The following is a 16132-nucleotide window of genomic DNA, read 5'->3' as shown; positions in this document are numbered from 1 at the left end:
ACACTCTCTATGAGTGACATAACCAATACTTGGGAACATGCTAATTACATAGATTCTTTTCTGTATCAGCTCAATGGGTGATAGGATAAATATGTTCCTTAAATACCTACTTATTGATTATGGGGACTCTTGATTGCATGCCAGTATTTGAATTTTAACCCCCCAGGCTCTTCTGTCATTGGAATTCTCCAGGCAAGAGTGCTGAACTGGGTGGCCATTCCCTTCTCCAGAGGATCTTCCAGACCCAGGGATGGGACCCAGGTCTCCTACATTGCAGGCAGACTCTTTACCATCTGAGACACCACAGAAGCCCTTGAAGTTACTTATTGGTAAGGAAAAGTCAGTTGTGGTACTTAATTTCTTCATATAAGACAGTGCCAAGATTTGTCTTGTAATTGAAAGGTACAGATAAGCCAATTTCAACAAAAGTGGCAGCCTCTCTCTTTGGAATATTTCCAATTTTAAGCCACTGGGACATGGGCAGCAGATATAAAATCATCACCATTCTTAATCTCTCTATACTCACCGATAAATATGTTTGCTCACAGAAAGTATAGTGCCTATTGGAAAGGAAAAGAGCTTTTACATATTTGAAAGTCAAAGTTAGTGTTGTCCATCTGGATGAATCATCAGTAATAATTTGAACAGTGACTATGACATGAAGCCTGCTGTATTCGTTCATCTTCTATAGAACAGATACTTTAGTGAGTTTTATTTTCTTTCACTCTGACTGTTGATTATAATTTCAGTCAGAATATGAGAAGCCTGTAAAAAAGTCTTATTTAAATTCTGTAGTTAAAAAGTTTCTTCTGTAATAATGCTTAATTTAATATCTCTAAAGCATGAGTTGCTAAGTATAGGCCACAGAGAAGTCTTCTGTATCTATCTATATTCTAAAATGAGTTTATATACAAAAGACATATTTGTCTTTGTAACTCTTTATTTACATAACTTCTTTGTAAAGCACAATAGCATTCTGATTCATTGTAATGAATGAAAAATAAGTTGAAAACACTAGGTAAATTAACCACAATAAAAAAATTAGCAAAGGAAGTAAGTAAAATGCTGAAGTAAAAGATCAAAAAGCTATATATAATTTGGCAATGCATTACCACTAAAATATACTGGATATTACTGGATGAAGCAAATAATTACCATAGTAATTATCAATTAGCTTTGTTTAGTTTTGATTTATGTAAAACATTGCTTTGAATTATACAATACACATATGGAGCTTAGATTTTTAAAAGTATTTTGGAATTCTATGCATTTGAGCCTCTAAAATGTAAGCTCAACTATAGTTCAACTATATCTTCTCTACTTTGTTACATTTCATAACTCTTAAATAAATATAATTTTGGAATGATTAGTTTTAGGTAATTTTTTCTAATAAAGTATAAGAGGAAATACATTACATGCCAAATATCCCATCACAAATATTCTATATTCATTTAATTTTTATTTATCTACATTTTTCAAAGTATATAAATAGGAGATCTGTCTATCTATCTATAGAGACAGTCAGGTTGACAGAGAGTAGAAGAGATATTAGATGACCTTAAGGTAAAATATAATAACACTAGCCAATCTGGGAAGTAAAAAAATATATATATATCAACATAATCACAAAACACATGAAGCTCTATTTTAATAAAAATCATGCACTGAAGAAAGGATACACACATATCAGAGATGTCAATTAATTTCAGCATTTTACACTAAATTTGTTCACCTAACTATTTAAACAACTCTATTTTCTTTATCCATTTTACTCAGTTTTATTAATTGAATTCTTAAATGGGTAAAAAATAATTGTTGATCATTGAGTGAGAAAGACAGGCCAGAGATAATAGTCTCAATTATGGCATCAAAAATTAAGCCAGAAATATGTTGAGGTAAGACTATTAATAAATAGATGATAGAGAGATAAACTTATTAATATATGCTTTTAAATATATGTACCCATGTATGTTTATATCTATGCCTATGTCTATAGCTATGCTTTCATTTATCTATATCTTCCCTACCAATGGATTGACAGATTTTAAATCAAGTAGAGAAGAAGACAGAATTTACATTTTAAAATGGAGTTAAAACTTAGGCAATACATTTGGAAACAGTTCATGACATCTAGGAAGCATACACATTAGGGGTGAGAAAAATGACATTGGCAATTAAAATATAAAGGAAATATAGTTTTGTAGACATGAATTTAGCTTTTCTTATATTTCCATGTTTGTAGTAATATATTGAAGTATGACCTATTAAATATATGTGTGAGTTTATATCTGTTTCTAACTTTCTATCATCTATCTAGGCAGATGAATTTTAAAAATAAATGAATAGACTTTAAAAAGGTGAAAACTGGGTAACCAAAATGATATGAGGATGTCAAGGGAGAATGTAGAGAAACCCAAAAGGCCAAAAGAAGAAATTCTGGGATATACATTTAATCCATTATTCAATAATATAAAATCGTAGACGATATCAGAAAAGGTCAGAGTTGTGTGTGTGCTCAGTTGTGTCCAACCCTTTGGGGCTTCATGGACTGTGTAGCCCACCAGGCTTCTCTGCCAACGGGATTTTCTAGGCAAGAATATTGGAGTGAGGTGTGCAATTTCCTACTCCAGGGGATCTTCCCAAACCAGGGATCAAAGCTGCATCTCTTGCATCTCCTGCATTGGCAGACAGACAGATTCTTTACCACTAGTGCCACCTGGAAAGCCTGGAGTTGTGTAGAAAGGAAGCAAATTTAAGTAGAGAGAAGAATTTCTATCATGTTATGGAGATTATTTTTAAGACAAAAGTTGGAACAAATAATCATGTCTAACAGTCAATTGATTGAAAGAAAAAAAATGCAAGGCAAATAGATATAAGTTGTGACATGGCATCATGGCATACTCCATATCTTTCTCTTACTTTCATTCACATGTAAATTAGGATCCTATTGTGCTGAGAATCTGAAACAATTTATTATATAGTTGCATAGCATTATAACAGTTTGTAGACAAATGAAGAGAAACTGAAAAAAATGTCATAAAGTACATATAAAGTATATGACTAATATATAGGCTTATATTGATGGAGAAGATATACCATTGAAATTATTTTTTACTTCTGTCTCTTTCACACACACACTCAACATGGTCATTAAAAAGATGATCATTAAATAGGAACACTTATTAGGGTTGTTATTTTTCAGGTATGCTGAGGTAATATTGACTATATTTAGGATTTATGACCACTTTAATCAAACTTTTTTTCTTTTTTCTTAATGCAGAATATTTCATTAAGAATGAACAATATCTCCACAGTATCAATATTTATTATATTTTGTTTTCCTGGTTCATGGATTTTTCAGTTCTTACAAGCTGGGTTTTTCATAGTAATTTACCTGGCAGCCCTAATGGGGAATGGCCTCATTTTTATTATAACATTCTTCAGCTCAGTTCAGTCACTTGGTCGTGTCTGACTCTTTGAGACCCCAAAGGACTGCAGCATGCCAGGCTTCCCTGTCCATCACTAACTCCTGAAGCATATTCAAACTCATGTCCATTGAGTTGGTGATGGCATCCAACCATCTCATCCTCTGTCATCCCCTTCTCCTCCTGCCTTCAATCTTTTCCAGTATCAGGATCTTTTCAAATGAGTCAGTTCTTCGCCTCAGGTGGCCAAAGTATTGGAGTTTCGGCATCAATCCTTTCAATGAATATTCAGGACTGATTTCCTTTAGGATGGACTAGTTGGATATCTTTGCTGTCCAAGGGACTCTAAAGAGTATTCTCCAACATCATAGTTCAATAGCATCCTTAGACCCATGCCTCCACACATTACTTCTTAAGAAATTTGTCCCTTTTTGACATTTACCTCACTTCAGTTGTTGTGCTCAAAACTGTTGTCAACTTTTTGACCCACAGAAATTCCTTCACCTTTCTGAATTGTGGTTCTATCCTGGTTCAGTGGTGGCTTGCTATCTGTTATGCACATAGCAGAAACATTTTCTTTATCTTACTGTGGGCTCAACAAGATCCAACAATTCTTCGGTGATATTCCCCATTTGTTAGTTATTACTTGCTCAAAGAATATAACTGCAGAAATTGTGCTTATACTTGTTAACACAGTCCTGGATTTCTGTTGCTTTATGAGCATCATAATCTTATACATCTACATCTTCTCTACTGTCAGAAAGTTTCCATCTACAGAGGGACGGTCAAAGCCTTTTCTACTTGCCTCCCACACTTGGCAGTTAGTGCACTTTTTCTCAACTGGATTTATTGCATACTTGAAACCTATTTTAGGGTCTACAACATTCACTGATCTCATTTTATCTTCTTTCTATATTTTATTGCCCCTTCCTTAATCCCATCTTATACAGCCTAAGAAACAAGGCCATGAAAACAGGTTTAGATAAGTTACTCACTGGAAAACTCTGACAAAGGAAAATATCCTTATCTTTCTCCAAGAATAGAGGAGTTTTTCTTCTTAATATTTGTGTAAGTACAGGATAGATCTGGTTGATTTGTTGTGTTAGTCTCCAAGATTACCTGGACTCATGGTGATGATGCTTGGTCAATCTGCAATAAACCATAAAATCTAGTATGAATGAAGTTGCACTCAGGTCTGACAGTTCCAGTTTTGAAGAAATGCTAGAGAAAATGTACATTCATAGTTATTAAATAGTTACCATTAGGCCAACTTAATTTCTGTTTATTGAGTAAGCTCACACATCCTGGTTTTGGATTCTTAACTAGAGAGCAGCTTCCTCCTTGAGTAAACCTGGATTCCCAGGTGTCCTGCTTTGTATTCTGGAGAGGAAGTACATCATCTCTGGAGAATGTGACTGAGAATGGCCCCTGGAAGCTGAGCCAGGGTGTTCTGAATCTCAATATTGCATTACACTTTCTTGCTCTTGTTGCATTGTACCATTTACAGCAACAAACCTTTTTTGCATATGCATTGACAGGTTATTGTCAGTCTTTTATATAATCTATAAGACTGGAACATAGCTAAATAAAACATTTGATTCTGTCTCAAAAGTCTTCATAAGTATCATTGAAAATTAAAACAAGAGAGATGCTTTTTCCTGGAAGATTCACTTTGGAGAAATGTCTATTTAGATCTGCTCACTTTTTGATTGGACTGTTTGTTTTTTCATACCCAATATTTTGAAAAGCTTTTAATTCTTTATTATAACTGACCAGTACACAGAAATAATTTATGTGGTATCTTTTGATGTATGGTCTGTTAGTGTTTCTTTTTGGCACTGTTCATTTAAACTCTTGCCCAAATAACATAAGAGAAAAACAAGCTGCTACAAACTCAGACAGATTTCTCAGAAAACTATGCTGCTTAATATATATGTTTTGCTTATAATATTCTATCTTTTTCTGGCTCAAATCTTCGCTAAATGCAAATATTTAGCAAATAAACATTTTGACTTAGGCAGTAATTAGAATTTACTAGTGTATAAAGAATGGGTGATGATGTCTTTGATTTGCTTATACTGTCATTATTTTGCAAAATAGACATTCCTTGAAATCACTTCCTTAGTTTTTTCAATGTGTTATAATTTTTACCACTATTGCCATTGACACATATTTATGACTAAAATAAAATTTTAGCATAGAATACCTACATCTTCAAAAATTTAGTAGGATAAATAAATTCATGACTCCTTTACTAATTACTAACTGTGATTTTTACATTATAGCTCTCTATATTTGTTTAACTACATGTGCACATATATTTAAACATCTTCTTTGAAATTATGTTTTAAGTTGAGTGAGATAACATATTGCAAAGTTTGATGTAAACCTCGGTATTCAGCAAATACTTTCTAATTGGCTTCTCTGTTATTTCTAATGTTTGTAAGTTTGCTTCCTGTTTCATTGTGTCTAAAATCTCTGAGCATTTGTTTGGTCAATGACCATGGGTTAATATACAACATTGCATAATTCAATAAGTACAAGAACTTCTGTAACATAGATAAAGTATGTATTATGATTTGTAGTTAGAATCTACATAATCACCTTCTAATGTAGTTGAGGATTAAAGATGCTATTGAAATGAGACCATATTTAATATAATAAATCTATCAATGATATGGAAAGTTTATCACTCATTTTAAAAAAATTATATATTTTTGTGATGACACCAGTAATAGGTGATACAAAAGTTTTAACTTCACCTTCAAAACAATTACTAAAAACTAATAAAATTCTACAGATAGTTCAGTTCTGTTCAGTTCAGTTCAGTCGCTCAGTTGTATCCGACTGTTTGCGACGCCATGGACTGCAGTAGGCCAGGCTTCCCTGTCCATCGCAAACTTCCGCATTCTACTCATACTCATGTCCATCACGTCAGTGATGCCATCCAACCATCTCATCTGTCATCCCCTTCTCTTTCTGCCTTCAAACTTTCCCAGCATCAATGTCTTTACAATGAGTCAGTTGTTTGCACCAGGTAGCCAAAGTATTGGAGCTTCAGCTTCAGTGTCAGTCCTTCCAATGAATATTCAGAACTGGTTTCCTTTAGGATAGACTGCTTAGATCTCCTTGCAGTCCAAGGGGCTCTCAAGATTCTTCTCCAACACCACAGTTCAAAAGCATCAATTCTTTGGCACTCAGCTTTCTTTATATTCCCACTCTCATATCCATACCTGACTACTGGAAAAACCATAGCTTTGATTAGATGGGCCTTTGTTGGCAACGTAACATCTCTGCTGTTAAATATGCTATCTAGGTTGGTCATAACTTTCCTTCCAAGGAGCAAGTGTCTTTTAAATTTATGGCTGCAATCACCATCTGCAGTGATTTTGGAGCCCCCCAAAATGAAGTCAGCCACTGTTTCCCCATGTATTTGACATGACATGATGGGACCGGTTGCCATGATTTTAGTTTTCTAAATGCTGTTTTAGGCCAACTTTTTCACTCTCCTCCTTCAATTTCATTAAAAGGCTCTTTAGTTCTTCTTCACTTTCTGCCATAAGGGTAGTGTCATCAGCATATCTGAGGTTATTGATATTTCTCCTGGCAATCTTGATTCCAGCATGTGCTCCATCCAGCCCAGCATTTCTCATGATGTACTCTGCATAGAAATTAAATAAGCAGGGTGACAATATACAGCCTTGATGTACTCTTTTCCTGATTTAGAACCAATCTATTGCTCCATGTTCAGTTCTAACTGTTGCTTCTTGACCTGCATACAGTTTTTTCAGCAGGCAGGTAAGGTGTTCTGTTATTCCCATCTCTTTCAGAATTTACCAGTTTGTTGTGATTCACACAATCAAAAGCTTCAGTGTAGTCAATAAAGCTGAAATAGATGCTTTTCTGGAACTCTCTTACTTTTTCGATGATCCAACGGATGCTGGCAATTTGACCTCTGGTTCTTCTGCCTTTTCTAAATCCAGCTTGAACATCTGGAAGTTCTGGGTTCATGTACTGTTGAAGCCTGGCTTGGAGAATTTTGAGCATTACTTTGCTAACATGCAAGATGAGTGCAATTGTGTGGTAGTGTGAACATTCTTTGGCATTGTCTTTCTTTGGGATTGGAATGAAAACTGACTTTTTCCAGTCCTGTGGTCACTGCTGAGTTTTCCAAATTTTCTGGCATATTGAGTGCAGTACTTTGACAGCATCATCTGTTTGTATTTGAAATAGCTCAACTAGAATTCCCTCACTTCCACTAGCTTTGTTCATATTGAGGCTTTGTAAGGTCCACTTAACTTTTCATTCCAGGATTTCTGGCTTTAGGTGAGTGATTACACTATTGTGGTTATCTGGGTCATGAAGATCCATTTTGTGTAGTTCTTCTTTGTATTCCTGTCACCTCTTTTTTTTTTTTCTTTTTTTGCTTTTTTGAATGTTGAATTTTATTATTTTTTTTCTAGTACACATATTTTTTTTTCTTAATTGCTTCCTTTAGGTCCATATCACTTCTGTCCTTTATTGGGGCCATCTTTGCATGAAATGTTCCCTTGGTATCTCTAATTTTCTTGAAGAGATCTCTAGTCTTTCCCATACTACTGTTTTCCTCTGTTTCCTTGCACTGATCACTGAGGAAGGCTTTCTTGTCTTTCCTTGCTATTCTTTGGAATTCTGTATTCAAATGGGTATACCTTTCCTTTTCTCTTTTGCCTTTAGCTTCTCTTCTTTCCTCAGTTATTTGTAAGGCCTCCTCAGACAACCCTTTTGCCCTTTTGCTTTTCTTTTTCTTGGGAATGCTCTTGATCACTGCCTCATGTTCAATGTTATGAACTTCTGTCCATAGTTCTTCAGGCATTCTGTCTCTCAGCTCTAATCTACTATCTAATGGATAGTAGACTACATTCTAATTCTAATATTTCCAAAATTATTTGCTGAATAGCAGTCATAACATTACACTATACTTTGGGAATATATTTGCTTCTATTGGTATTCCCTGGCAGCTCAGCTGGTAAAGAATCCGCCTGCAATGCAGGAGAACCTGGTTTGATCCCTTTGCTGGGGAGATCCCCTGGAGAAGGGAATGGCAACCCACTCAAGTATTCTGGCCTGGAGAATTACATGGACACAGTCCATGGGGTCGCAAAGAGTAGGACACAAATGAGTGCTTTCACTTCACTTCTGTCTATTTCATTACATAAAGTTCATGTGAAAATACAAAAATGTCCGGGTGGGATACTTTATTTTCTCATGGTAAGTCTTACATAGAATATTTACTTTTACATATGTATATTTTTAAAGGAAAAATCACTTTGAATTTATGGAAAATAAAAACAATAACATCATTCAGTGTAAACTTTGAAAGTGTAAAAATATTGAAGAAAGAATAAAAACTTGGGGAAATAAAGTGCTTTCATTATTTATAACTTTCTTTCTAATATTAAATGCAGGTAAGCATCACATTTATATCACAAGTATTACAAATTTAATTAATTACAGAAGCTTTTCAGGATGCTTTCTGGACTGAGGAATTTGATTTTTATTCTATTCAAATTTAATGTTGAAATATTTATGATAAAAATTGATAATAATTACATTTCAGATAATAGTAGCTTCTCTAAACGTTCATCTTATGATGGTGATAATCATTTATGAACTTGACTCAGACAAGGACTGATTTTTGATATGTGATATAATGTATATTTGAGGCCACTTGTGAATGGTATGTGTGACAAAGAATAGGACACGACTGAGTGACTTTCACTTTCAAAAATTTATTTGGACTTCCCTTGTGACTCAACTGGTAAAGAATCAACTTACAGTGCACAAGACCTAGGTTTGCTCCCTGGGTTGGGAAGATCCCCTGGAGAAGGGAAAGACTACTCATTCAAGTATATTGGCCTGAAGATTTCCTTAGCTGTATATTCCATGGGGTCACAAAGAGTCGGACACACTGAGAGACTTTCACTTTCACTTCATGAATGGTTAAAAAGATTATAAAAATCTTGATCTTTTGAATTTGTTGTGTTAATTTGCCAATATGTATTTTTAAAAAATGATTGTCTTTTTCTTTGAAAATTATTTTGCTTGTTAGTATGAATTCAGAATATATTATAATTTCATTATCCAAATATGAAATATAACAAAAATTCAAGTACAGCTTGAATTAACAAAAATGAATTAGAACATTTATAAAGATATATTGAGACTCTTACTCATTGGCAGATAAATATTCAGCAGGTAAAGGAACATGATAAAAGCCCACCAAACCAAACAAAAGAGAAGATAGGGAGTCTACCTGAAAAAGAATTCAGAATAATGATAGTAAAAATGATCCAAAATCTTGAAAACAAATGGAGCTACAGATAGTCTGGAGACAAGGATTGAGAAGATGCAAGAAACGTTTAACAAGGACCTAGAAGAAATGAAAAACAGTCAATCAATAATGAACAATGCAAAAAAATGAGATCAAAAGAACTCTGCAGGGAACCAAGAATAGAATAACGGAGGCAAAAGATAGGATTAGTGAGGTGAAAGATAGAAAGGTGGAAATAAATGAAGCAAAGAGGAAAAAAGAATTAAAAGAAATGAGGACAACCTCAGAGACCTCTGAGACAGTGTTAAATGCCCCAACATTCGCTCATAGGAGCCCCAGAAGAAGAAGACAAAAAGAAAGGCCATGAGGAAATACTCAAGGAGATAATAGTTGAAAACTTCCCTAAAATGGGGAAGGAAATAGTCACACAAGTCCAAGAAACCCAGGGAGTCCCAAACAGGATAAACCCAAGGTGAAACACCCCAAGACACATATTAGTCAAATTAACAAAGATCAAACACAAGGAACAAATATTAAAAGCAGCAAGGGAAAAACAACAAATAACACACAAGGAGATTCCCATAAGGACAACAGCTGATCTTTCAATAGAATCTGTTCAAGAGGGAATGGCAGGACATACTTAAAGTGATGAAAGAGAAAAACCTACAACAGATTACTGTACCCAGCAAGGATCTCATTCAAATATGAAGGAGAAATCAAAAGCTTTACAGATAAGCAAAAGCTCAGAGAATTCAGCACCACCAAACCAGCTCATCAGCAAAGGCTAAAGTATCATTCTAGACAGGTTTATAGGCTTGAACCCAAAGCAACAAAGTAAATGGCAACAGGATCATACTTATCAATAATTACCTTAAATGTAAATGGGTCGATTGCCCCAACCAAAAGACAAAGACTGGCTGAATGGATATAAAAACAAGACCCCTGTATATGCTGTCTACAAGGGACCCACATCAAAACAAGGGACACACACAGACTGAAAGTGAAGGACTGGAGGAAGATATTTCATGTAAATGGAGACCAAAAGAAAGTAAGAGTAGCAATACTCATATCAGATAAAATAGACTTTGAAATAAAGGCTGTGAAAAGAGACAAAGAAGGACATTACATAATGATCAAAGGATCAATCCAAGAAGAAGATATAACACTTATAAATATGTATGCACCCAACATGGGGGCATCCCAAAATGTAAGGCAAATGCTAACAAGTATGAAAGGGGAAATTAACAGTAGCACAATAATAGTGGGAGACTTTAATACCCCGCTCACACCTATGGATAGATCAACTAAACAGAAAATTAGGAAGGAAACACAAATAAATGATACAATGGACCAGTTAGACCTCATTGATATCTATAGGACATTTCACCCCAAAACAATGAATTTCACTTTTTCTCAAATGCACACGGAAACTTCCCCAGGATATATCACATCCTGGGTCATAAATCTAGCCTTGGTAAATTCAAAAAAAATTGAAATCATTCCAAGCATCTTTTCTGATCACAATGTGGTTAAGATTAGATGTCAACTACTGGAAAAAAGAAAAAAAAAACTATTAAAAATACAAACATATGGAGGCTAAACAACACACTTTTGAATAACAACAAATCACAGAATAAGTCAAAATATGCATAGAAATGAATGAAAATGAAAACACAACAAAGCAAAACCTACGGGATTTAGTCAAAACAGTGCTAAGGGGAAGGTTCATAGCAATACAAGCCTACCTCAAGAAACAGGAGAGAAATCAAATAAATTGCCTAACTCTACACCTAAAGCAACTAGAAAAAGAAGAAATTAAGAACCCCAGGGTTAGTAGGAGGAAAGAAATCTTAAAATTATGGCAGAAATAAATTAAAAAGAAACAATTGAGACCATAGCAAAAATCAGGAAAGCTAAAAGCTGGTTCTTTAAGAAGATAAACAAAATAGACAAGCCATTAGCCAGACTCATCAAAAAAAAAAAAAAAAAAAAGGGAGAAGAATCAAATCAACAAAATTGGAAACGAAAATGGAGAAATCAGAACAGACAACACAGAAATACAAAGGATCATAAGAGACTACTATCAGCAAATATATGCCAATGAAATGGACAACTTGGAAGAAATGGACAAATTCTTAGAAAAGTATAACTTTGCAAAACTGAACCAGGAAGAAATAGAAAATCTTAGCAGACCCATTACAAGCATGGAAATTGAAACCATAATCAGAAATCTTCCAGCAAACAAAATCCCAGGACCATACCTCTTCACAGCTGAAGTCTACCAAAAATTTAAAGAAGAGCTAACACCTATCCTACCCAAACTCTTCCAGAAAGTTGCAGAGGAAGGTAAACTTCCAAACTCATTCTATGAGGCCATCATCACCCTAATACCAAAACCAGACAAAGATGCCACAAAAAAAGAAAACTACAGGCCAATATCAGTGATGAACATAGATGCAAAAATCCTTAACAAAATTCAAGCAAACAGAATCCAACAACACATTCAAAAGATCACACATTATGACAAAGTAGTCTTCATCCCAGGGATGCAAGGATTCTTTAATACCCACAAATCAATCAATGTGATACACCATATTAACAAATTGAAAGATAAAAACAATATGATTATCTCAATAGATGCAGAGAAAGCCTTTAACAAAATTTAACACCCATTTATGATAAAAATCCTCCAAAGAGCAGGCATAGTAGGAACATACTTCAACATAATAAAAGCCATATATGACAAACCCACAGCAAACATTATCCTCAATGGTAAATAATTGAAAGCATTTCCCCTAAAGTCAGGAACAAGACAAGGGTGCCCACTTTCACCATTAGTATTCAACATAGTTTTGGAAGTTTTAGCGACAGCAATCAGAAAAGAAAAAGAAATAAAAGGAATCCAGATTGGAAAAGAAGAATTAAAACTCTCACTGTTTGCAGATGACATGATCCTTTACATAGAAAACCCTAAATATTCCACCAGAAAATTACTAGAGCTAAGGAATGAATACAGTAAAGTTGCAGGATAAAAAATTAACACACAGAAATCCCTTGCATTCCTATACACTAACAATGAGAAAACAGAAAGAGAAATTAAAACAATTCCATTCACCACTGCAATGAAAAGAATAAAATACTTAGGAATAAATCTACCTAAAGAAACAAAAGACCTATATATAGAAAACTATAAAACACTGATGAAAGAGATCAAAGATGACACAAATACATGGAGAAATATACTATGTTCATGGATCAGAAGAATCAACATAGTGAAAATGAGTATAATACACAAAGCAATCTATAGGTTCAATGCAATCCCTATCAAGCTATCAATGGTATTTCTCAGAGAACTAAAACAAATAATTTCACAATTTGTATGGAAATATGAAAAACCTTGAATAGTTAAAGCAATCTTGAGAAAGAAGTGTGGAACTGGAGGAATCAACCTTCCTGACTTCAGGCTCTACCACAAAGCTACAGTGATCAAGACAGTATGGTACTGCCACAAAGACAGAAATATAGATCAAAGGGCCAAAATAGAAAGCCCAGAGATAAATCCATGCACCTATGGACAGCTTATGTTTGACAAAGGAGGCAAGAATATACAATGGAGAAAGACAATGTCTTTAACAAATGGTGCTGGGAAAACTGATCAACCACTTGTAAAAGAATGAAACTAAACACTTTATAACACCATACACAAAAATAAACCCAAAATGGATTGAAGATCTAAATGTAAGATCAGAAACTATAAAACTCCTAGAGGAAAACATAGGCAAAACACTCTCTGATGTAAATCATACTAGGATTCTTTATGACCCACTTCCCAGAGTAATGGAAATAAAAGCAAAATTTTAAGTTTAATTATGTCTTTAATTAGATCTGATTAAGCTTAAACGCTTTTGCACAATGAAGGAAACTATAAGAAAGTGAAAAAACAGCTGTCAGAATGGGAGAAAATAATAGAAAATGAAGCAACTGACAAAGAATTAATCTCAAAAATATACAAGCAACTCCTGCAGCTCAATTTCAGAAAAATAAGCGACCCAATCAAAAAATGGGCCAAAGAACTGAATAGACATTTCTCCAAAGAAGACATACAGATGGCTTACAAACATGAAAAAATGCTCAACATCACTCATTGTCAGAGAAATGCAAATAAAAACCACAATGAGGTACCATCTCACGGCAGTAGAATGGCTGCTATCAGAAAGTCTACAAACAGTAAATGCTGGAGAGGGTGCAGAGAAAAAGGAATCCTCTTACACTGTTGGTGGGAATGCAAACTAGCACAGCCACTATGGAGAACAGTGCGGAGATTCCTTAAAAAACAGGAAATAGAACTGCCATATGACCCAGCAATCCCACTCCTGGGCATACACACTGAGGAAACCAGAATTTAAAGAGACACGTGTACCCCAATGTTCATTGCATCACTGTTTACAATAGCCAGGACATGGAAGCAACCTAGATGTCCATCAGCAGACAAATGGATAAGAAAGCTGTGGTACATATACACAATGGAATATCACTCAACTACTAAAAAGAATGCATTTGAATTAGTTATAATAAGGTGGATGAAACTGGAGCCTATTATACAGAGTGAAGTAAGTCAGAAAGAAAAACACGAATACAGTATATTAACACATATATATGGAATTTAGAAAGATGGTAACAATAACCCTATATGTGAGACAGCAAAAGAGACTCAGATGTAAAAACAGACTTTTGGATTCTGTAGGAGAAGGCGAGGGTGGGCTGTTTTGAGAGAATAGCATTGAAATATGTACACTATCATATGTGAAACAGATCGCCAGTCCAGGTTCAAAGCATGAGACAGGGTGCTCAGGGCTGGTGCACTGGGATGACCCTGAGAGATAGGATGGGGAGAGAGGTGGGAGAGGGGTTCAAGACGGGGAACATATATACACCCATGGACGATTCATGTGAATGTATAGCAAAAACCACCACAATATTGTAAAGTAATTAGCCTCCAATTAAAAAAAAATAGTTACATGCACCCCAATGTTCATTTCAGCACTATTTGCAATAGGCAGGACATGGAAGCAGCTAAATGTTCACCAACAGAGGACCCTATAAAGAAGTTTCTGTACATAGACAGAATGGAATATTACTTAGCCATAAAAAGGAACAAAATAGTGTTATTTGCAGAGATGTGTGTGTATCTAGAGATTGTCATACAGAATAAAATAAGTCAGAAAGAAAAAACAAATATCATGTAGTATCACTTATATGTGGAATGCAGAAAAGTGATATAGATAAACTTCCTTCAAAGTAGAAGTAGAGTCACAAATATAGAGAACAAATTTATGGTTACCAAGAAAGGAGAGAGGTGAGATGAATGGGAGATTAGGTTGATATTTATACAGTATTATGAATAAAATAGATAACCAATGAGAACCTATTGTATAGTATAGGGAACTCTACTTAATGATCTGTGGTGATGTAAATGGGAAATAAATCTAAAAATGATTGGACGTATATATACATATAACTGATTTACTTTGCTGGATGGCAGAAATTAACAACACATGGTGAAGCAGCTATGCTCCAGTAAAAAATAAACCTCAACACACACACACACAAAAAAAAAGAATAATGTTGTAGAATAAAATTTACCATATAAAACCAATTGCTCTATTATGTCCTAACAATAACTTATCTGAAAATAGTATTAACAAAAAAATTCCATTTTAAATAGCATCAAAAATAAAATAATTGCTAATAGATTTAAGCCAGGAGATTAAAAACTTCTGCACTGATTAGCTCTAGTAGTTTTCTGGTTACATCCTTAGGATTTCTATGCATAATATCATGTCATCTATAAACAAGGATAGTTACTTCTTTTCCAATTTGGATTCCTTTTATTTCTTTTTCTTCTCTGACTGCCATGGCTAGGACTTAGAGAACTATGTTGATTAAAAGTGGTGAGGGTGAGCATCCTTTTCTTGTTCTTGATCTAGGAGGAAATGCTTTCAGTTTTTCACTACTGAGAATTATGTTTGCTGTGTGTTTGTCATATATGCCCTTTATTATGTTGAGGTAGGCTCCCTCTATGATCACTTTCTGAATTTTTTTTTATCATAAACGATAAAAAGTTGAACATTGTCAAAATTTTTTTCTGCATCTATCGAGATGATCCCATGATTTTTATTCTTCAGTTTGTTAATACATTGAAGAATTCTTGCATCCCTGGGATAAATATCACCTGATCATGTTGTATGGTACTTTTAATATATTTTTTTAATTCAATTTGCTAGTATTTTGTAGAGGCTTTCTGTGTTCGTCAGTGATATTGGCCTATAATTTTCCTTTTTGTTTGTGCTATCTCTGTGTAGTTTTGGACTGGGGGTGACAATGGCCTCATAGA

This window comes from Muntiacus reevesi, chromosome 1, assembly GCF_963930625.1.
Source record: "Muntiacus reevesi chromosome 1, mMunRee1.1, whole genome shotgun sequence".
Lineage (NCBI taxonomy): Eukaryota > Metazoa > Chordata > Mammalia > Artiodactyla > Cervidae > Muntiacus > Muntiacus reevesi.
Note: the sequence above shows the minus strand (reverse complement) of the source record.